This window comes from Sarcophilus harrisii, chromosome 2 (genome assembly GCF_902635505.1).
Source record: "Sarcophilus harrisii chromosome 2, mSarHar1.11, whole genome shotgun sequence".
NCBI classification, from domain to species: domain Eukaryota; kingdom Metazoa; phylum Chordata; class Mammalia; order Dasyuromorphia; family Dasyuridae; genus Sarcophilus; species Sarcophilus harrisii.
In genome coordinates this window covers 162,527,442-162,551,669 of record NC_045427.1, presented here as the reverse complement: position 1 = coordinate 162,551,669, position 24,228 = coordinate 162,527,442, and the positions used below count along the sequence as shown (strand labels likewise).

At 33.9% G+C, this 24,228-nt stretch overlaps 1 protein-coding gene across 5 annotated transcripts in view; it reads right to left on the bottom strand.

The window, feature by feature from the left end:
• The window catches only part of PAK5 (p21 (RAC1) activated kinase 5), a 430,189-nt gene that overhangs the window by 147,084 nt on the left and 258,877 nt on the right, over positions 1-24,228 (bottom strand). For 4 of the 5 annotated variants that reach the window (XM_031951110.1, XM_031951109.1, XM_031951111.1 and 1 more), the window contains one exon: positions 24,041-24,154. The exons of the other annotated variant lie outside the window; for it this stretch is intronic. The gene's annotated coding sequence lies outside the window, so the exon portion shown is untranslated. The remainder of the gene's footprint in view (positions 1-24,040; positions 24,155-24,228) is intronic. 5 annotated transcript variants of the gene reach the window in all.

Here is a 24,228-nt window from a genome sequence, read left to right as displayed (position 1 = left end):
ATTCACCACACCATACTTTGTCTTTTCTCCCTATGTAGATTTATCCTTTCTTCCTTCCTTGCAGAAAGTTACAGCCCTACTCACTGAAAACAAAACAAAACAAATGAAACATAGAATTAAAGCTGGAAGGGATCTCATAGGTAAATCTAGCCCAAATTTCTCTTTGTAAAAATTGGGGTCTAAAGCAATTAAGTAACTTACCCAACCTACACAATCCTGACTCCAAGGTCAACATTCCTTCTAAAGCCCTATACAGTGCAACCAAGTTTCAAGATTCCCTTCTAATCACAAGAGGAGGTACAAATCTTTGTAGGATCAAACTTAAATTTGATCCTGAGGGAAGTTTGGCATGTGGAGATGATGTTTGTACTTGAAAGCTTGCTGAACAAAAGAACTCAGCAGGAATGAATTCTGTTGATGTTTTTAGATTGTGTGTGTGTGTGTGTGTGTGTGTGTGTGTGTGTATGTGAATCATTATTATAAAACTCTAGGGATAGGTAAAAATGATCTGCTCCTTCTCAAATTTCCTCATACCTACACACATAAAAGTATACTCTGGGCATATGTGTGTATATATGTCTGTGCATATATCTGTATATACATAATATATATAATATAATATAATATAATATATACATATAATATATGTGCCTGTATTGTGTATATATGTATGTATATGTATATGCAAAGATACATATACATATATACACAGACATACTTATACACACCTAGCAGAACTGAAGCTTGAGAGCAGGGATTATATATAATTTTTATATACATCTTAATTATAAATTAATAAATTATATAACATCATAAATTAGAATTATATATAAAATTTTATTATCTACATGTTTTAAAGATTTTAGACTTAGGAATAATAAGTGCAATATATATGTATTGTTTATCACAGAATTTTTTATTTTCTCTAATTCATAGTACTGGGCTCTGAACATATAGTAGGACTTAATATATTTGGAAATGAATTGAACTACAGTTATTAATGAGGAATTGCTTAGAAACTGCCATAGTATATTTTTTCATTTATATATGTGTGTGCCTTTGTGAAATCTATTATTTCCTAACAAAAATTAATTACATTTTGTTTGGTACAAACATTCATTGATCTATAGGTACCCTGAAGAACAAAGGATCATAGTAAGTATGTGTGTATAATTAAGTCAATCAAATTTTATAATTAAATTAAGTGCTATGAACATGCAGTAGGACTTGATATTTGGAGGTTACACTTATATGCACATTTGCTGAATTTTGTACTATAACTACAAAGCAGGAATGTTCAGGAAGATAAGGCCTTTTGCAGTTGACAGAAGATTAGCATTGAAATTATTCCTCTTAACCTTCTGACAGAGGCAGGATATCTATGAAAAATTCAAGGGTTCCCTGAGTGCTATCTAATAAGACTTTATAGTGTTTAACTTCAGGTGAAGAAATCCTGGGTGAAAAAGACAGCACTAAGATGGTAGAAGTCAAAACTCCTGAAGACCTTTGAGTTTCACAAGGGAAGATTCTAAAGTAGATTGCTACATTCTAAATTCCCATCTATCCTAAATCTAAGGTTTGAGTGCTCTGACTAGTTAAAATAGATGTGGTACTGTAGAGTGCTGGGCCTGGAACAGCAAGATCCATTTCTCTCAGTTCAAAAACAGCATAAGACTATATGACCCCTGGATAAGTCAGTTAACCCTATTTCCCTTAGTTTCTTCATCTGTAAAATGAGCTGTAGAAGGAAGTGTATAATACCACTCCAGTATCTTTGCCAAGAAAACTCCAAATGGGGTCATGAAGAATTGGACAAATTACTGGATAACTTTAAAAAAAAAAAGGAAACCCTCTAGGTAGACTCACATTCCCTGAGACTGGTTAAAGCCTTTTAAGGAATATCAAGCCACACTACTACAGAGTATCACATATAGATGCAAAGGAAGACCATATTAACTTATCTCCATTTCTTATATGCAATCTCAATAGAGGTTTTTATATTTGTTTCATAAAAAGAAAGAAATGAATAGAAAAAGAAAAAAATATACTAAATAATAAGCCCATATTGGCACTAGGACCACCCATCATTCCTCAAAGCACAAATTCAAAAATAGGTACAAGTAGGGAGGGAAAAAGCATAGAGGATACAGTTCTAGAAAATAACCCAAAGCTGAGGTCTGTTGCATCAAGGGGACAGATAAAAATTAAATTTGTCCAGAATGAATGAAATGCTCCAGTTTTCATTTATCCCCATTCAGTTAAGCAAGGCTCAGTTAATATAAAGTGTTCCAAAAATCTTAATGAAGTTTTAAAGCTTAGCAACTTAAAACTGCACTAGAAGTTTTTGGAACATGACATTGTTTCATGATTAACTTTTAGCAGAAGAAAAGAATTGCTACTGCTGTTTTTAACAAACTAAGAATTATTACAGTAATTTCAAATCTCTGCTTTTAATTAGCAAGTGAGTCAAAAGCTCATACAACTTCCTCATGTTGTAGGACATAAGGTTATTCTGGTAGAGCATATTCTGGTAATATACATATTTTATTTTGGTAGCTGTAGCTCTATAAGTCATTTCACTTGGAAGTGGAATTTCCTATATATATTCTACTCCATTAGAATTGAGAATGGAGAATGTCATTCTTTTCTAATTGAAATCTTATCATTTAGCATAGTGCATTGTACATAGTACTTCTCTTTTACTTTTTACTCACTCAAGTACAAACTAAGATGACATTTTAAATGTTTCAAGTAAATATATGAATTACATAAATCTGGAAGATCAATACTTTTAATGTCAATATGTGGAATTTTCAACCTTTGAAATTAAGAAAAAAATCTATAATTTACCATTTGGGGAGGAACCATCGAAACAAAATTTCCTGCTTACTCCAGGAAGAAAAATAAAATGGAAGAGAGTTCAATAGCATCCCTTGAATTGTATCGACATTATGATTTATGTGAAGGAGCATAGCATGATGTGAATTCCAGCTTTGTTGGAAAAAAAATCACTGGGAGGAGACCAGATAAAGGAAGAAAGAAACTAGCTGTGATATTATCCCAATGTGAGAAAACATGAAAAATCCCTATACAAAATCAACAAGAAAATAAAAGTTCATAAGAGAAAATAAAGGACTATTTCATTCCCTGAGAGGGAATGAACATAAGGACACTATGCTCACTTTTTCTTTCCTTTAGTAGGAGAGAATATGAACGCATACTGTTTGGAAACTAAAGACAATGAGAAAACAAGCTAATTTTTGCTATGACTGAAGACAGTCAAGTTACTGATCAATACAGAAACTGGTTGTTTTTTCAGATATCTTATTTCTTTGGATATTTATACGCGGTTACATTATTGGAAGTTTCATTGGAATGATAGGAAAATTCCAACTAGCAGTAACACTGTTGAACAAAACAATGGTTTTGTTCTCCAATAGTACTGTGTCTTCAAATCACAGAAGAAAGCTGTGTTCCCTCATTTCTTTTTGGCTCTGTTTATGCACTCCATTTAACATCTCTAACAAAACAATAAACTCCCAAGCATTTTAATAAAAACGTCTCTCGTATAACTGACATTGGAATCATGATGACATCACTTTATAAATGTCACTGCCCTTCTAGACTTCAGTTTCCTAACCCTTACTACAAATGGGGTAATTCCCAAGGTCTATTCCAATGCCAACATTATGATTCTATGAATTGGTGCTACAACACTACTGTAGTGTTACTACCATGTGACTAGTTTTTCCCACATATAAGGCATTAAGAAGCGGTAGATATGGCCCTGAACAACAGGTTAACTATCAGTGCCAGAGGTATGTCACACTCTGGAGGGGTGACCCAAACCACTTTTTATTTATGGTGCCGACCCTAATCTCTTTATTTAGAAAGCAAAGCTGGCCCCAGGCAAGTCTGTGAAAGAAGCTGGGCCTACCCCCCTCATTCTTTCAGCTCCCTCTCTCTTTCTTTAAATTCCCCATCCCCATCTAAGTCAGCAGTGTCATAATGCTCCTACTTACCACCTCCTTCTCCTTCTCTTGTCCTTGATTTGTCCTAAACACATCTAGACCTTTAGGCCTTAGTAATGATAGCCAGACAGGATAGGCAAGAGACCTAGCTAACCCAAAGGTAACAGAAAACAGCGTAAATGCCAAATGAGCATTCTAGGTAAGAATTGTAGAGACTGGGGAGGGAAGTCAGAGAGAGAGAGAGAGAGAGAGAGAGAGAGAGAGAATATGAAACATCAATTAGACTTGGACGATATCAGAAAGTTCACATGAGAAGTGGGAAATAAGTCAGAGGAAGATGCAAAATTAACTTCATTCTTCCCCTTGCAATGTCATGGAAGGAAAGCATCAAGGGATTAAAAATGCCGTAATGAATAAATGCTTTGTGTTCAGTTGTTAGTTATGCTTTAAGTTAATGAACTATATATTTTTTAAACACTGCAATCACATGTGCACACCATAGTCACTTCTTTACAAAAATAGGTCAAAATGGAGTGGGGAGGGGGGACACACAGAGACAGATAGACAGACTTAGAAGGTCTCATATTTCCTTAATGAAAACTGGAAAAGACCTCCCAGTCATACATTTAAATTAGATGACTGATTTTTAAATCAATTATGAATTATTAATAAAAGGAAGAAACAAAAAATTAGTAATAATGATCAGTACATCAAAAAATTTGAAAACATATATATTGTATAAATTGCCTATGCACTTCCTCCAACCCCATGCAGAAGAATAAGCTGAGGAAGTTTTCTCTTAAATTTCTTTGGAATCATGTTTGTTTTCATAATTTTATAACATTTATTATTGTTTGTATTTATTATGTGGCTGTTCTTTCCATTTACATTGTTGTAGTCAATTGTATATATGTTTCTTTACTCTGCTCACTCCATTCTGTATCAGGTCCAGTAATCACTCCATGTTTCTTTGTATTCATCATATTTGTCATTTCTTTGAGCACAGTAATATTCCCTCATCTCCTCTCTGTTGATTGAAAGGTCTTTCCTTATTAAGATTAAATATAAAGGATTTTTATAAATTTAAATGATTATATTTTAGTCACTATTCATGTAATCATTGTTATATCATTGTTATATTAATGGGATTTAAAGCATCAGCAGATAGGTAGAAAGATACCTGTTGATTGGAGAGACACCAGTAATAGACAGGAGATCTAATCAATTCAAAGGCAAACCTTTGCCTTTTTAATTTGAATTCAATCAGCAGCAGATTTGGGGTTCCCACTCTCTTGGAGGAAGAAATCTAATGCTGCTGGAGCATTGGTTTGGACATCTGTGTGGGGTAGAAGAGGTTTTGATTCATTACCAAGTATTTTCAGGATTTTACATAAATGTAAATCAGTTCCCCCTTGATGCTTCCTCTTACTATATCATTCTCTGAGGACAGATCAATTTTCCTCTCTTCTATCTTTCATCTTGACCTCTCCTTCTGCCCAAGACCCTCAGTAACCTAGTTTACATTCTCTGGCTTATTTTAGTCAGCTATTTAATGTTGGTTTTCTAGCACAGCAACTTTATCAGCTAATCTGATATACAGCCCTATGTCAGTGATTACAGAGTGTGTCACTGAAAGTCACCTTGCTTCAAGACTACCTTTACATATGATTCCATTTCATGTTCTCTACAGCCAGACAGCCTGATTTGTTGTTTCCCAAACTACTCCTTCTATCCCATCTTATACTTTCCCTGCCTATATATTCCATGGACAGAACGTCCCCCAGGCATGTAATGCACTCTTTGCTCATGGCATCTCTCATGGGAAATTCATTATTTTCCTATGCCCCAGTACTCTCTCCTTCCACAAATGGTCTTGTGTACCTGATTACATGTCATGTCCTCTCATTTCTTTCAAAAAAAAAATGAAAACTGCCTTTTACATGAGACTCTTTCTTCTGCTACTTCAAACTCCTGACAATCATAGGCACCTGCCTCTCTTTCTAGCATCTCTGGACATCATTTCTACAGCTGAACATCCTTCTTCCATGACTTGTGTTCGCAGGGATGGGGGCCAGGATGGGGAGTCGGCAAGTTTCACCTTGAGGCGGTAAGGATACCGCTCCACCCTGTTTCCCCTCAGGGATGGATGTCTTCTGCATTGAGGTTCATTACATTCAGCAATATCATAATATCTTTGTCTTGGTCTGCCAGCTCCAGAACATCCTCCCTCTTTTTAAAGTTTAGCCTTTTTCTCAGTCTTACTCTTCCATACTTTATATTACATTTGGAGGAATTTTGATATCTTCTTCAAGTCATTGTTGTACAGGAAAAAGAGTCTTTGTTTTCTAGAGTCAAAGGTGGTTGATTCAGATCCTGCATTTGATGCTTGCTACCAGTGTAACCTTGAAAGAGTTAATGTTCCTGGGCTCTGTCTCCACTAAGGCTGATGTTCTTTGTATGGAGCCACATGGTCTCCTGGCTGGTTGCCCCAACTCTGTAGCACTAGCTCTTTCTGCTACATCCGCCTTCCATCATTGGCCTAGATGAGCCTGATATCACCAGTCACTACATAGTATGGATGCTAATCATATCATTTGACATTAAATATCAGCCCATACAAATGCACCAAAAGGTCATAAAGTAGATCACCCATAAAAACTTATTGAGTGGATAGTGGTTAAAAATGCTGCCAGTTATGGCCTCCAACTGGGTCTCCTATCATTCAACCAATTCTGCCAAGTCATGTTTTGGGAGCATGTATGTAGTAGATTCAGTGGAAGAACATGCTTCTTCTTTATCCTTTAATTAGAAATCACTGTGAAATTCAAGGATAAATTTATATGATTAAAGGAATTTCTATTCTTCATCCCTCTACCTTCTACATTTCCCAGAGTGTAGAGAAGACACTTTACCTTTCAAAGCATAATCAATATTATTCAAATCAAGCTACTTCTCAGAAACTGCCCTGATCCCTTCATGTCCCTTTCTTTATTAAAAAGGAGAAAGGAGAAGGGAGGAATTCTCCCTGCCTATTTGCTTGCTGGTTCCTTACTTATTTTCTAACTTGGTCTGAACCAATGGCTGCTCATCTGCAAGTACGATGTACATAGAACTTTCTCCCGGGCTCAGCTCTTTTGCTAAGACAACGGACACTGTGGTGGATGCAAAGAGAGGCTCACTGCTTCACAGGTGACCTAGCACATAGTAGACTGCCCTTAGCACCACTAGGCAAAAAAGAGAACAAAGACTTTAATTCCTTGATCACTTGATGCTTTCTGCTATTTGGAATACTCTAAAGACCTCAGGAGACTCCATACCTCAGTATTCATGGCGTTTTCATACCTTGATATGAGAGTCAATTCTACCCAGAGAAAAAGGCTACGTGATGAGAATCTCAAGTGGAGCCTGAGTACAGTATCATCATTGCAAATTCACACTGAGGGATCATTAAGGAGATTAGATTTCTCTCTGAGGACCAGACACTTTCTTTACATTTGAGTAAGAGACATTTTAAGAAGCGCCAAAAGCACAAACCATCTCTTATTGCCTTTGTTTACTAATAATTAAGGGCCATACTGGAATATTCCTCTCTTCAGGTACAGCCTCATTTATTTTATGAGTCAGAAAGTGTCACAAGTGCAGCCTCTCTGTAAACAGCCTCCTCTTCCCAGCAGCAGCATCCGTGGGAGGTGCTCAGCTGCAGGATCCCTGTCCTCCACCTCTGCACTGGAAGATGAGCACAAATCAAGAAATGAGAGGAATTCACCATTCATAAACTCAGTCTGATGCCAACTACCTGAATATGGTGCTCCAGAGAAGCTTAAGAGGAGGCAGGAAGGCAACTGGTTTTCAATTCATATCAAAACAACAAATATCTGTGGAACTTCTTGTGCTGTTGAGTGCTATGAAGATTTAATAAACACATACCTTCTTCCTTCACTGAGCTTCTAGTCTGGCAGAGGGAGATAATACATACACATCAATAAGAATTAAATAAAGTTCTTGAAGCTCCTTCAGTCCTGCAATACTTTTTAGATCTTGATTTTTAAATTTTACTTATTGTTTCCTATTTTTTTTCTACAACATCCCTCTATTTCCATCTCCCCAACACAGAAGCATTAATTTTCCAGTCCTTGCACCTCTCACATTCAAATTAGTTAGAATCCTGAGTATGTCAAGATTGGAAAGCATGATGATGAAGACTGTCTTTCCCAAGGGAGCGAGGCAAGGTCAAAGAAGGGAAGGTAGTACTACTCAAAACAGCTAAAGTGATTGATAAATATACATGAAGGCAGTCCTGGACTTGAAAGGAATTCTGCCAACCATCATGTTTAGTCTAATTTGACTTACATAAGACTACTGTATTTGTGAGACCCAAAACTAGAGAATTTGAAATGAATTCCTAAGGCTGGCACAGTGATAATGAAACTGGACCACAGACAGAAAGGCCTGAGTTCAAAAGCTATCTCAGACTTACTAGCTGTATAATCCCCAAGTTATTTAACCTCTTCCATAAAAATGGAAATAATAATAGCATCTACCTCACTATGTTACCAAGAATCAAATAAGATAATTTATCTAATGACTTTTGCAAACCTTAAAGTTCTGTTAATAAGTAACATGTTTTGATGTGATCTAGCACTTAAAATATTGGATAGAAGCCAACCTTATGGGAACAGTTTCACTTCTCTGAGCCAAAGATGAGAATCTGATTGATGTCAATGAACCTTTCCAATAATGTGCATATCCCTTCCTTAACCTTCTTTATAAGCTCACCATGATAGTGAAGTCATTTAAACTTGTAGTTAGATCAATTTAGGATGTTTTTTTTTTGGCTGAGCAATTGGGGTTAAATGACTTGCCCAAGGTCACACAGCTAGGAAGTGAGGTCATATTTGAACTCTGGTCCTCCTGACTTCAGAGCTGGTGCTCTATCCATTGCACCACCTAGCTGCCCCAGGGTGATTATTTTTAAAATTCTCTATCTCTAATTTTCTTTCTGGCTAGCGCAGAGGAAAAATTCTATAAATCATCTGGAAAGAATCAATTCTGATACTTTTGAAAGTCAATGGATTTTTTTTTTAGAGTTTAGATCTTTCTCATAATTTTTGAGAAGTCTTTTAGAGACATTTATATAAGTTCTCTGGTTCCTTATATCTTAAAATTGCTAACATTTTCAGTTAAAGTATTCTAGAACTTACAATAAGCAACCTTCTAACTCTATAGCCTCTGAATAATGAAGTTGTTATTAATATAAATATTTTGACACGTAGAAAAACTAAGGTATGCCTGGGTTTCTGTTCAACATCATGGTTACATGCTGCCTGCTAATTCATTCTGGGAATGGCATGAGCTTGTAGATGCAGAATATACAACTGCATATATATATATATATATATATATATATATATATAATCTTATCCTTTTAATTGTATACTGTGGAAGCGATTTGGTTAAATAACATGGTATATTTTTAAAAGTAACCTCTAAACTGTCATCTGCTCAAAGGGTCATCTGTCTATAAGGAATCCATTCAGAGTGGCAGATAAGAAAAAAATCAATTTAGATTATACAAAGTGCAGATAAAACACACAAAAGCCAGTTTTTACGACAATATAAACAGCATATACAAAACTAGAGTCTGAAAATTTGGGTTGGCAGATTGAGCTAGCAAGTAAACAGCCAGATGTTCTACAGTCACCACCAAAACTTTCAAAACCAGACTAGAAAGATGAAATGGTTATTGAGGGATGGCTGAAACTTAGGGATCATGAAATCAACTGCATTCATACTTCTATTTTAATGGCAAAAAATCTTTGCTAGTTGTTGGAGCTCAATTTCCCCATGTCTTTTCTGGGTCCAAGTTCATAAGTTTGCCCATTGTTTCTGTCCCAGATTTTTGTGTTAATACCCTGTTTATATAAGCTCACCATCTAACTGAATGTCCTAAGTTGAGCATTCTTTATCCACCATGTTTTTTCTATGTGGACAGGGAGATTTATGAGATTTTTGCTCATTTTGATGTTCTAGCAATTGAAAAAGATAAACAAAAATCATTTGATAAAGTCCTATTTTGGAGGCTATTCAAATTCCAGAAGGTCAACACGGAGAAGGGTTTTTTAACATCTTGTTTGCTTCTCAAAATTCACATATTCACACTGTCTACAATGAGTAGAACTTGCCACTGCATTTCAAATACTGATAACTGGTATAATTAAGCTTTCCACAGCTGTGGAGATAAAATTAACTCTTGATTATTTGTATCAACCAGGGAAGTGGGGGTATGGAAAAATGCAAAACTATGGAAAATCTACTGCTTTATTTCATTACAGAGAATATTTAGTATAATTAAAGCTCCCAAGGTCTCACAGTGTCCTATGAGGATGGAGCAATTCTGTTACAAGGAACGCCTTAATGAATCATCTTTTTAAGTATAGGAAATTGTTTTCCATTAAAACTTAAGTAATATGTTAGAGAAACAACTATCATTACACTAGTGTGATGGTTTGTCAAGATAATCGAAGCTCTGTTTTTCCTAAGGATATAACAGCTTACTTAAGATTACTTTATGGATCTTGAGAAGTAGCATGAAACATATTGCCTGGGAATCAAGAAAGCAGACATTAGTTAAGAATATGCCACAGACAATTTAGGTAACCTCTAGGGGGCTCAGCTCCCTCTTCTGGAAACAAATGTGCTAAGACTAAATCATCTTCAATTATCTTCTAGTTGTCAAATCCTTAGTAGCTTCAATATTGTTCTCCTAATAATCAAAAGTGGATTATTTGGAACAAGTTATCTTCTAGAGCAGTCATTAAAAGAGACTTTCCAATACATTTCAATGATACTTTTACAATATATTTTCCATAAATAGGCTAAAGTTAGTAGGAGGTAACTAATAATCAAATATACCTCAGCTGAAATAACGATGGTAGCTGAGGAATCAATATCAGATATGTAGTTGCAAATTTATATGATCATATTTACTTTTTTAAATTGCAAAGCAAAGTGGTAAATCAACTGAACTAAAGTGAAGGAAGCTTTTCTGTATTATTTAGAGTACCTTCCCTCTGGAATTATCTCCAATGTATAACATACATACATATATAGATATAGATATAGATATATGGATGTATACACACACATATAAACACACACATTTGTGTATAATGTATACACATATATATGTTTGTACAATATATATTATATACGAACATTTATGTATAATGACTATTCAGATTAGTTTGACTATTGTCCCCCTCAATAAACTGAACTCCTTGGAAGCAGAGAATGTTTCCTGTCTTTCCTTGAATCTTTAATGTACTCATATTTGGTTCCTGGAATACAGTAGGTATTTAACAAATGACTGTTGATAATATAAAATAGTAAATAAATATAAATACATATTAATAAATAAAGTAAAAAAAATAGTAAAAGTGATTATAGTAACCTTGTGTTTGATAAACATAAATATCTAAACTTTTAGATTTAGATATTTAGAACTCACTATATGGTAAAAATCACTGGGGAAACTGGAAAGCAGTCTGGCAAAAATTAGATACAGACCAATATCTTATACCATTAACCAACATAAGATCAAAATGTATTCATGATCTAGACATAAAGGGAGATATAAAGAAATTTTAAGAACATGCAACATATTACCTATCAGATTTATGAATAAAAAATTTTATGAATAAACAGATTGAGAACATTGTGAAATATAAAATGGATAATTCTGATTACATTAAATTAACAAGTTTTGTACAAATAAAACCACTGTAGTTAAAAGTAGAAGGAAAATAGAAAATTGGAGGAAAATTCACAATTTCTCAAGTAAAAGGTCATCTATCTCAAATATATAGAGAACTTTGTTAAATTTAAAAGAATATAGATCATTCCTCACTTGATAAATGGTCAAAGGATATGAACAGTAATTTTTCAGTAATGAAAGTTATATATAGTCATAGAAGAATGTTCTAAATCATTTGTAGAGAAATACTAATTAAAATGAATGTGAGAAACCATCTCATACTTATCAGACTGGCTGAAATGACAGACGAGGGAAATAAATATCAAAAAAAATGTGAACAATTCGGGACCCGAAATCACTCTTGGTGGTAAACTGATCCAACCCCATTTTGGAGATCAGTCTGAAATAACACCCAAAGAGTTATATAATTTTGAATACCCTTTGACCCAGCAATAGCACTATTAGGTGTATTTACCAATGTAATCAGGAAAAAAAGGAAAACAATTTACAGGTTCTAAGACATTTACAGCAGTTCTCTTTTTGGTGGCAAAAAATGGAAATGGAAATTGAGAGAATGCCTAGCAAATGGGGAATGGTTGAACAAGTTGTGATACGTGAATCTAGTGGAATATTACTATACTAAAAGAAATGATGAACTGATTTATTTTAGAAAAAAGACAAAAACATGGAAAGATTTGCATTAAATAATGCAGTGAAACTAGCAGAAGCAAGAGAACATTGTATAGAGAGACAGCAATACCGTTTAAAGGACAGCTATGAATGACTAAGCTATTCTGAGTAATATGAACTATATGATTTAACAAAATCAACTACGAAGGACTTATGAAGGGAAATGCTATCCACTTCCAGAGAAAGAATTGATATATAGATATAAGTATGATTATATAATTTCACACATATATTTATATCAAATGTTGGCCTTTTCTAATGCAGGGATGAAAAGTAGGGAGAAAGACAACTTAAAATTTAAAATGTAACAAAAAATAAAATTTTAAAATTATTGTTGATTTGATTTTACTAACTTGTAGGAAAAAACATAATCAAAGTTTCTTTCCTAGTAAGCTTAAAATAAATTTTTGTTCCATGATCACTGATGCATCTCTTTTTTTCTGGACACTATGGTTTAGCAAAATTGGCCTTCCTCATTACTTCCGTAGAATGTCTAAATAAATAAACAAAAGTAAACTTTGAATATATCCAAGTATGCAAATGGCATTTTATCTGCATCACAGAAACAAAGAGAATCACACATACTCTTAGAGAATATTATGTAAAGTATTAACTTTACATAAAATGTTAAACAAGGAATGGACCTTTAAGGAATGAAAAAGCCTTAAGTGTTTATTATAGGCAAAACACTGGAGAAACAAACAGAAGAGCAAAGCTCTTAAAGAATTCATGTTCTAATGCAGGGAAACAACATATAGGAGGTATCAGTTCCAGGACAGTCAATTAGCATTATGGTTAAGTGATAAGGATACATTTTGTTGTTTAGACATTTTCTGTCATGTCCATATTTGGGATTTTCTTGGCAAAAAATACTGAGGTGGTTTGCTGTTCATTTTGTCGACAGGGAAACTGAGGCAAACAGAGTTAAATGACTTGTCCAGTCTTCCTGATCCCCAGACTCTAGCCAAAGCCCACCTGGTTGCCCTTAGAAAGGTAAAAAGTAATAGCTGCCATCAAGAAGTTTACACCCTAATGGAGTGAGAAAACATTCAAGCACCTAAGAAGAAACAAAATACATATGGGGCAAATTGGAGTTTATCAAGAGAGGAAGATACCAGCAATAAGGGAGATCAAGAAAGATTTCTCCTAGAAGAGAGAATTTTAGCTGGGATTTGATACAAGTCAAGGAAGTATTCCAGGCATATGGAAAAGCTCTAGAATATTTAAGGTGTAGGGCAAGGCAGAGAGAATTGTATCTTTTTTTTCTCATTGCTAAAATAACTATTTCTGATACTGAATCATTTGCAGTGTGTCAAGGGCTTTTGTGGTGAAAACTTCCATTTCTCCATTTTCAGCAGCTCTAGTCACTGAAGTGGGAGGGCTGTAGTTGTCATGTCACATTTCTAGCAAGTTTGGATGATGGCTTATATGATGGCTGCCTGGAGCCAGACTAGAAGTAAGGCCAGTATTGTGGGGAGTGAGACTTTTTCAGGGTCCTTGGGATGTCACCACTTAGATGTGAAGGAACAAAGTGATCAAAATAGGAAAAATGATATGACCTGGCTGGTATAGTCACCTTTAATTTCATCCTCAAAGTGCCCAGCTGCTTTTAAAATCAACTTGACCTCCCCCACCTTTATTTGACAGATAAGGAAAATAATTCCAAAGAACTTTGATGACTAAGACAAATTTGGCTAGGGACAAGGGGAGACATGAAATTTAGTCTTCTTGCTCCTAATTCAGTGTTCTTTTCACTTAAAATTTCTATAAACATTCGGTCCATGTAGTACAATATATGTTACAAATACAAATTCAATTAGACTTCAGGATTAATTTCCCCACATGGGCTATTCCCAATGTGTAACACGGGAAAGGAAGCAGAACATACATCTCTAGCCTTTTCTTCCTGCATCTTTCTCCAAAGGAGATTAGAATTTCTGCCATTTGAGAAGAACCAATCTCTTCAGAGAGAAGGAAAAGTGGATTTGAATAATATCTATATGGTCCCTTAAATATTCTTAGTCTAGAGCAAAGCTTCTCAAATTGTGAGTCACAACCCTATACAAGATCAGGTAACAACATTGTAGGGGCCCATTTACACAGTAAAATGTTTCTGAACATGGTGAACAAAAACCAATTCAAAATCAAATGCATAATGAATTGCAAGGTGTTTCTGACAATCCTTGTCCATGTTGCACTGGGTAACTTCACTACAGCCTTGCACACGTACACTTTGTACTACATATGCACAGATGCTGCCAGAAAGACCTTACCTCAGATTCAAGATGGAAGGGCATAAAAATTTCTTCTGAAAAGTTGTTGCAAGTGGAAAAAATTTAAGAAGCCCTCATTTAGAAGATTTTTTTTCTAGTTCAAGTTAACTTTTGATAGCTGTTTCATTATGGAAAGAGGACCCCAGCTTTATATTCCAGGCTTGATCCTTTTCTCACCAAATATCACTTCCACACTGAATACACACAGAGAACAGCAAAGTAACCAATCTGTCTAAATCATGGAAAAATAAAAATCACAAGAAGTATACATAGGAGATAAAAAACCAGATAAAAGAGTATGAGGACCTTTTCCCTTTGGGAGTGAGATAACTCAGCTCAACCAAGAGTCCTTGATCTTACTTAAGGAGGAGTTCTTAGGGTAGCCACATATGGTAACTTATGGTAGCTCTTCCCAAAATGTTTTCCTTCAGTGAAAATAGAATTAGCATTGTCTATCTTCTTTTTTGAAGCTGGAAGCCAGAAGTATCTGATGCAAAAAAGAGATTTTCTGCAGGGAAGGTACTCTCTAGAAATCTGAAGAATTTTCCTGCCTTTTGCACTCTTGGCAAGTCCAGCCTACCCCTCCCTTGCACTGGCATAAGACAATGCTTTCTACCAATGAAGAGAGAGATACATATTAATGGGTTTGGGAATAAGAGTTACATTCATATATCAAGAAATCAAAAAAGCCAGAAGCATCTTAAAGTGATGAATGATAAAGTGTATAGACATTGTTACCAACAATTCTGTTTTATGCTTTTACATTGATTCATATTTTAAATAATCTTTTAAATCTTTTAAAATTATTCATGATAATTCTAGTACATATATACATACATACATATGCATATCTATATGCATGTTTAAATGGAGAATATTGATAAAGGTGACTATAAATATTAATGATTTTTTAAAATTCACAAGAAGGGTAAAGATGACATACTAGATTAACTTACTACTTAACTTAAGAGTCAGTAAGACTTGGGTTCTAATCCTGGTTTTAGAACCATGGTCTCTCAATAACCAAGTCTTATTTACTCAGGCTCTCTAGATCCTAAAAACTTTACTATTTAGAGATCATTTTACCATATTAATATTTTATAATTCATAGATTCTTTAAATACTTGAAAGCTAATAGATGGCATTTTTAAAATGAGAAAGAATTAAATATAATACAAATATTTAAATTGAGTGATAATTAGCTATGTTATGACAATTTTATTGAATTTACTTAATACTAACTTTCTGTAGCATAAAGTATTTCAGAGATTAGCTTTAGAGGTATATTAGACACCAGAATGTAGTTTCAAGAATGACAAGAATGATGCTCTTACAAAGGAAATAAAATGAAATAATCTTTAATTTAAAACACATAGAAATTGGTTTAGATAACTTCTTTCACCTCTATCTGATGCTCCATGTCTTTGTACTTTAAAATTCTACATGACTAAAATGCACTCTCTCCTTATGTCTGTCTCATGGAGTTCCATTTTCTCCTTTAAGACCACTTAATCAATCTTTTTTGCCTATAGTGTTTTCTGAGTTCCACAACTGCTAAGGACTTCTCTCCTAAATTAAAGATGGCTATAGATTTGGATATATTTATGTTTACTTTGTATTTATGCTACGAACTTGCCTTCTCCCATTAGAATGTAAACCCATTGCAAGGAGGAATTGTTTTATTCTTTGTACTTGCATCCAGAGCCTGACACATAATAGATACTTAATAAATAACTGTTAATGGATTGATTGAAGCTTCTACCAATTATACAATTTAAAAAATTTTATTCTTTCAAAAATAAGTTTAATTGATTCCTTTTTATTTGCATCACAACCATTTCAGAAAACACACTTCTTCTATCTCCTCAAAATATCCCAACCCTCTCTTTGTAGCAAAGTGAAATAGTTAAGTAAAATACCCAGTGTAGGCAGTGCCATTAACAATCTGCCCTAATAGTCTGTCTATGTTGAGAAATATTGTTCCATGTGCCATAGTTTCAGTTACTCAGAGTTCAGCTTGCTTTCAGTGTCATATTCATTTACATTGTTGTAATAGGGAATATATTATTCATTTGCTTCTGTTCATTTAACTGCATCAGTTTATATGAATATTGCCTCGTTTTTCTCAATTCTTTATATCTACTTTTTTACTATATAATAATAATCTATTACATTCAAGAGGCAGCAGAGGTGGTAGACTTGGAGTGAAGAAAACCTAAGTTCTAATACTTTCCAAAATGCTTAATTTTCTTCATCTATAAAATGAGATAAAGGAAATGGCAAACCACTCCAATATTTTTGCCGACGAAATCCCAAATAGACTCATAAGGAGTCATACAATAACAGTACACAATTACATTCAAATGCTACAAGTTGTTGCTATTGTTTGGTCATGTCTGACTTCATTGTCCCAAAAACACAGACCTGTGAGGCCCATCTATCCTCCACTATCTTCTGAAGTCTGTCCAGCTCATGCTCGTTAGTTCCATGATATTATCTATTTACTTCATTCTCAACCATCCCCTCCTCCTCCTGCTTTCAATGAGTCCTGTCTTCTCATTATGTGACTAAAATATTTAAACTTTATTATTTGTTCTTCCAATGAATAGGCTGAACTAATTTCCTTAAGTATTGACTGATCTGATCTCCCTGTTGTCCAAAGAAATCTCAAAGCTTTCTCCAGCATCACAATTCAAAAGCATCAATTCTGTAGTGCACAGTTTTATAGGGCAAATCTCACAGCCATACATTAGTAATGGAAAAACCATAGTTTTAACTATAGGAACCTTTGTTGGCAAAGTGATGTTTCTGCTTTTTAGTATGCTTTCCTTCAAGAAGCAAGTATCTTTTCATTTCCTGACTGTAGTAGCCATATGTAATGATCTTTAAGGCAAAGAATATAAAATCTGACAATGCATCCATTTCTTCTGCTTCTTTTTGCCAGGAAGTGATTGGACTGATTGCTAAGGTCTTAGTGGTGTTTTTTTTTTTTATATTAAAACTTCAAATCAGCTTTTACACTTTTCTCAACATCATCAAAAGACATCTTCATAACACTCTTTTAAGTCATTTCTCAATTGATGGGCACCCATTTTGTTTCCATTTCTTTGTTACCACAAAAAAGTGTTGTTATAAATATTTTTGTAAATATTGAATGCTTGTTTCAATCTTTGATGTCCACAAGTTGTTGTTCAGTCTGATGCTCAATCTTGTGGTCATTAATGTGATCATTATATCAAAAAGCAAGAATAGTTTGGTCACTTTTTTGCATAATTCCAAATTATGTAGAATTTCTGGAACATTGCACAGCTCTATCAAAAGTATATTAATGTGCCTCTCTTTCCACAGATCTACCAACATTGGCTTTTTTTCTATTTTTGCCAATGTGCAAGGTGTCAAGTTAAACAGAATTATTTTAATATGCCTTTCTCTCATAGTAATTTGTTGTATATTTTCCCAGGATCATAGTTATTTTTTTTGGAAACTATTCATATCTTTTGTCCTCTCAGATAAAAGTGAATTATTTTATCCTTTCTTAAGAAAATGGACTGAACAATTTTTTTTTTTTTTGCAAATATGCATTACTCTTGATAACTTTTGAGTTTAACATAGTTTCTTTGTAAAATACTTCAAAACACAATCCAGGTAGAAATATGTATGCATACATATATGTGTATATATAAGCATAAATATATACATATGTATAATTTTATTATTTAAAAAATTCAAAGTATTGAGAACCAAAATAATAGATAGAATTGTTAAATTAGCATATTTTGCTTTTAAAATACAAGTGTTCAAACAGAACTAAACAGGATAATAATAGTGATTTCCTTGCAAATGAGTAGAAGGTATCTTATTAAGGAAGATGCTTGTCAATAACCCTATATTTAGATAAATATTCACACATTAAATAACACCATCAGTTTGTCAAGGTACAATCACTTATTAAATCTAAAACCCATTACAGAAAATGATGAGTTTTGAATTATGGATACTGTCTTGATTTTATTAGTTCTTTCTAAATCTATGCATTAAAAAAATTCTGATCCTTTCTAGTAAAAGGTATATATTAATATACTTCATAAGGCTTTCTAATGTGTTCTGCTATACAGAAAAAATTTTTTATTTTGTTAAATAAGACTTCTTTGGCATATTCCAACAACTGAAGGCTACTGAAGGGTTGTGGCAAAAATGTATTATTTACCATGGAAAATTTTAGAATATCTAATAGTCACTTTAATCCTCTAAGATGGTATAAATGAACTTAGTCCCCAAATTCCCCTCCAGGACCCAGTAAAAGTATACAAAAATATCCAGCTATTTTCCATATTTCCTAGTGAATTTCTACTTAAGTTACTGATTCTCCTGAAAGCCAAGGGTGTTTAATCCTTGAGTGACCCTTCCTTGGAGAATAATATTTTCTTCTGTTTTGTTTTTTGTTTGTACTAGGCTTAAGTGGCTTAAGCAAAGTCTGATTGAAGAACAAATTATGAATGAACTTTGTAGGTTCTACAATTCAGTGGACACTCAGGTTGGGTATTTCAGATTGAAATGGAAGCCTCTATGACAAGTGAAATTCAATTAGAGATTTTGTTGTTGTGAGGAGCAGTAAAAGTAAAAACAAAAATAGTTCCTTCTAAAGCCTTCATGTAAGGACAGTTTCCAAAACAACCATCTCTTCATTTCTCTCCAGGCTGTCTTCTTCCAAATTTCTCTGCTATATCTCTTCAACTTCTTAATCCTGGAAGACACTTCATCCCTAGGCTCACACTACCCATGATTAGAAACAACTGATAGGCCAATTTTTCTTGGAATCTTCAGTTAAGAAGGGCATTCAAGCCACCTAGCTCTTCATTTCCCACTAAGTATACTTTTCACAATTATCTAACATATTCCTATGCAAAGTTAACTCCCATTCCTCTAAGAAGTGAAATATAGTTTCAAATTAGGAGCATAATCAATGGTTGCACATATATGACAAATGTCCTAGTCAAAGTATACAGGTGTGAAGCCCATTTTCTTATAAAGATTTTAAAGTAGCTAAGATTGCCTCATCTATTATTTCATTTGTATCCAAAAAACTTAAAACTAAGAGGAAGACCTTCAGCAAGTTAGATAACCTTTCTTTAGCAACTTATGAAATGACACACACACATACACAAATAATTTAGCATAACACACATATATACATACATATATATGTATATAAATATAAATGATACTCATGTAGGAAATATATTTTTTCATATGACTATTTCTTTTATATTATTCCTTTTCACAAATGCTATAACCCAGCCAAGCTGACTCTATATCTATTTTATCACATACAATACTTTATCTGCTGTCTCTATGGTTTTGCTTCTTTTTCTTTACTTCAGGGAATCCTTTTCTTCTTTTATTCATGTTTTTCCTCCCTCCCTTATATTTAACTATCTTATAGTTGTTTTATTTTTAATTCTGAATATATGTATTTTGCATTTACATAATTTATATTATGTATATGATGTCTCCCCCAGGAGAACAAAAGCTCTTTCAAAGATTATTTTATTCTTTATATCTCCAACACCCAACCTGACATGTGACAGTCATGTAATCTTTGTAGCTCATGGATAATTGACTGGTAAAAGATTTGGAGATGCAATATAACCAAGATATCTCAATAACACAAAAAGTGTTCAAAACTGGCAAAATTGGACTCAGTTGACTCATAAGCATTTACTCTCTATCAGGCACAATACTAAGTTCTGGAACACAAGTAGTAACTAGAAACCTAGAAAGGCCAAAATGAAAACTATACCGAGGAAGGGAAACAGGTTAGTGAGGGGCCTGAGCTCAAAACATAAAGATGTCATTGAAGATATTTAAAGTAGGGAATGACATAATGTGGATATGATAGCTGTATATATTAAAGGCTATTATGCAGAAGAAAGACCAGAATAATTTTTCTTGATAATAGACGACAAAACTAGGAGCAATTGGAGTGGGGTAGTGAGAGGAAGAATTGTAAAGAAAGAACACATTTAAGACTGACTTTGATACAGATATCTAAAAACAGATGATCTACCACCAGAAGCAGAGTTCTCTTTTCTTAGAAATCTTCCAACAAGTATGGATGGATGGACACTTGTCAAAAACAATGTTGATGTTACCTCGTCTATAAAATGAAGGGGTTAGAATAACCTTGGAAGCCCCTTCTATCTCTAAATCTAAGATGGTACTCTTATTTCAGTCAAGGTTTGACTAAGCAGTCTCTAAAATCTATTGTGATTTTAAGATTGTGATTCTTTGTGCAAATCAAGTAACCACCTTACTGGTTACTGATGTTTCAAACATCACAAACATCAAAATATCACAAACATCAGCCCCAATGCTGTGTGCTATAGTTTGATAAAAGTACAATGCTGGAAAGACTGTGACAAGCCCGAGAAGAAGATCTAGAAATGAGGAAGCAAGGTAAGGCATTCTATCTTTTGCCTCTGAAATCCTAGCATCCTCCCAAGGACAAAAGAAATGATCAACTAAACATATTTTACACCACCCAATTTATATCTTGCTTGAAAGGACAATTAAAATTTTGGAAAGAATTTTCTAAACACAACCTGCTTAGATGCTTATTCAAAGAATCTATTTAGTGATCCTCATGCTTTAACAGATGCTTAGCTGTCACCCACACAGAGATTGAATAGAAAAAAATGGTATCTCTGAGAATTGAAATATAGCTTTAAAAAAGATATCATGTGACCTGATTGTTCTCTGTCACTGCTCTTTAGTGCCTCCAACAACAGAGAAAAATACTTCTGCACATCCCATTGCTTGTTTTAATCTATCTCATACACCTTTGAAAAGTCTCTTAGGTGGAAATTAACACTAAGGTGGAACATAATCAACTGGAAATTAATCAAATAAACCTTTTAATAGTCAGTTTCATGGCTTATTGATGCAAAGACTAAACAATTGTAAACATATTCTTACGCCTTCCACTAGCACCATCCTCCAGTGAATGCTTCATGATGGTGAAGAGAGAAGTAGTCATGAGTTCTTAAAAACCATGTCAGTTGGCCTGACATAATAACATGACATGATAAACTCTAGCAGGTCCTACCAATGCCATATCAAGCCAGGAAGGCATATATATATATATTTTTTTCATATATATATTTATGTTTGTACATTTTTATGCATATGTAAATATATATATTACAAAGATATATTTCATATACATACACCTCTGTTTTCTCCAATTAGATTATAAGTTTAATTGTGAGTAGGGATTAATTTATTCTTTGTACTTGTCCTCTTAGCAGCTGAGTGCCTAGCACACAATAAATACTTAACAAATACTCAACAGATCTTGATTGACTGAATGATATATTTTGATATAAATCATTATTTATCTGTCTATCTATCTATCTATCTTATCTCTATCTCCCTGGTCCCAAATCCCATTAGTAAAAGACTGTCTTTTCTGATAAACATAAGTGTTCTGCCCCATGTGAAGGGTGGAACAGAGTTGTTAAGGGAAGAAGAACTCGGCCTTCTTCAGTCTTTGAGAATCTTCAAGCTTTGAGTGCTTTGGACACTCCTGGCTTCCAGTTTCAAGAGGGAAGATAAATGAGACCAATCCCACTTTGGATTGCTAAAGAAAAAGATTCTGGGAAGGCATATGCTTCTAGTGTCTGTCATGTGCCCATTCCCAGATTGCTATTTTAGAAACTTAAGAAAACTTCCCTCGCATGAGAACGAGAACTTCTTTTTTGTTAAGCTAAGTTATCTTACTCCTAATGAGAGATCACTTCTGTATTGTCTATTATATATCCATACATACACACACACATATATGTATCTCCATCTATATAAGTTATATATCCATATATATATCCATCTATATATACTTTTTCTGATTTCTATTTTGCTGTTTTGGGTATATGGGCTTTTTTGCTATTGTCATGTGTATTTGGTAGAAAAGGAGTCAAGCTTTAGTTTATAGAAATTATAGAGTCCTTCTTTCCTCCAGTGATGACACCAAGATCACAAGTTAAATTGAACCTGATCATATCCTCTAAAATAATAACATTTAAAGGAACATATAGATAAAATTATAATTCAGTATTCCCTCTCTCTGAGGAAACCAGGGTGCTAAGCCTCTGCCCCCAAGTTCTTCTCCCTACTAGCAGAAATTCACCTCCTTTGGAGAAAGATGGGACAAGAAGGCACTTTAAATGGCTATTTTGTCTCACTTCAAGACACATCATATAGAACTTGCCACAAATGATAGTAGCTTCTTTATAAATAGGTTCTCTATAAGCCTATTCAGTTGCACATTATAAATAGATAGGTAAATACACAAACACACATATATTCAGAAAACATATACACATATATCATTTACATATGAAAAACATTTATTCATCTTATATTTTAAAATTATATAAAATATGGGAGAGAGCTTTATTATAATTATTGCTAAATATTCAGAATTTTTACTTAAGACTTTTGTTTGGTCTTAAACCTGTTTGTTAGATTAGCAAGAGAACTTGATAAAATCCTCACTCAAATCTCAGTCTCTGAATTGGCAAAATGTATTATTTCTGACTTCTCTCAAAATACTTGCATCATCTCATTTGAACACAGTTAAGTCGAAGAAAGCTAATTACCAGCAGGTTGGTTGCTGAAGTAGGCCATCATCCCAATCCACTAAGCAGCAGCAATTAGGTACTAAACTATATTAGGAAAGGGCATTGCTCTCTCTGAGGAAGTCACAGATTCTTAAAAGCACAATATTGCTTACTTGGAAGGGGAAAGGAGACCATAACAGATCAACTTTGTGATCTATATAAAACTGATTTCCTACATCTATCAATAATGCTAATGAAATAGCTTATGAGAGTCACAGGACACTTAAAATAGCTAGAAGGTACATTCCCTATGAAACAATAAGAAATAGAGTCTCCTATGGCATTTTAAGTGGTCTGCAACTTTCCATTAAAGAGACCTGGGGGACAGAATATCCTTTTTTGTATGAAAACATTTCTCAATTGCCAAGGGCATCTTTAAATTTATTAAGGCATGTTCTTGGGTGTCCTGGGTGATAAACAGAGGAAGCTGACTGCACGCATCATTTGGAGAATTGCTTTTTTTCCCCTGAGTTCCATTTGCATAAATTGAACATGGATAGAAAACATTTATTATCATTTATTATTCAGATGTTGAAGTCTTTTGTTAAAGACTTTTGTTTGGTCTTGATAGACGTCATTTCTTAAATGAGTAGGAACATTTGATAAAATCTTAATTTAAATTTCAGACTTTCTTCCCTTCCTTGGTTTATCTATTAAAAATTACTATAAACATACCTTGTGTGATGTCTTCAGTTCAGTGTTGTCTATAAGAATCTCAAAGAGGTCTTAATTCATCCTCAACACAACCTTGCTATGTGTGTTCCTGAAGACACAAATCCCCTTCATCTTCTGAAGGACATAAAACAAAAAAAATAATCCAAATAGTGGGAATGTAAGGAACTGATATTGAGATAAATTTTGAA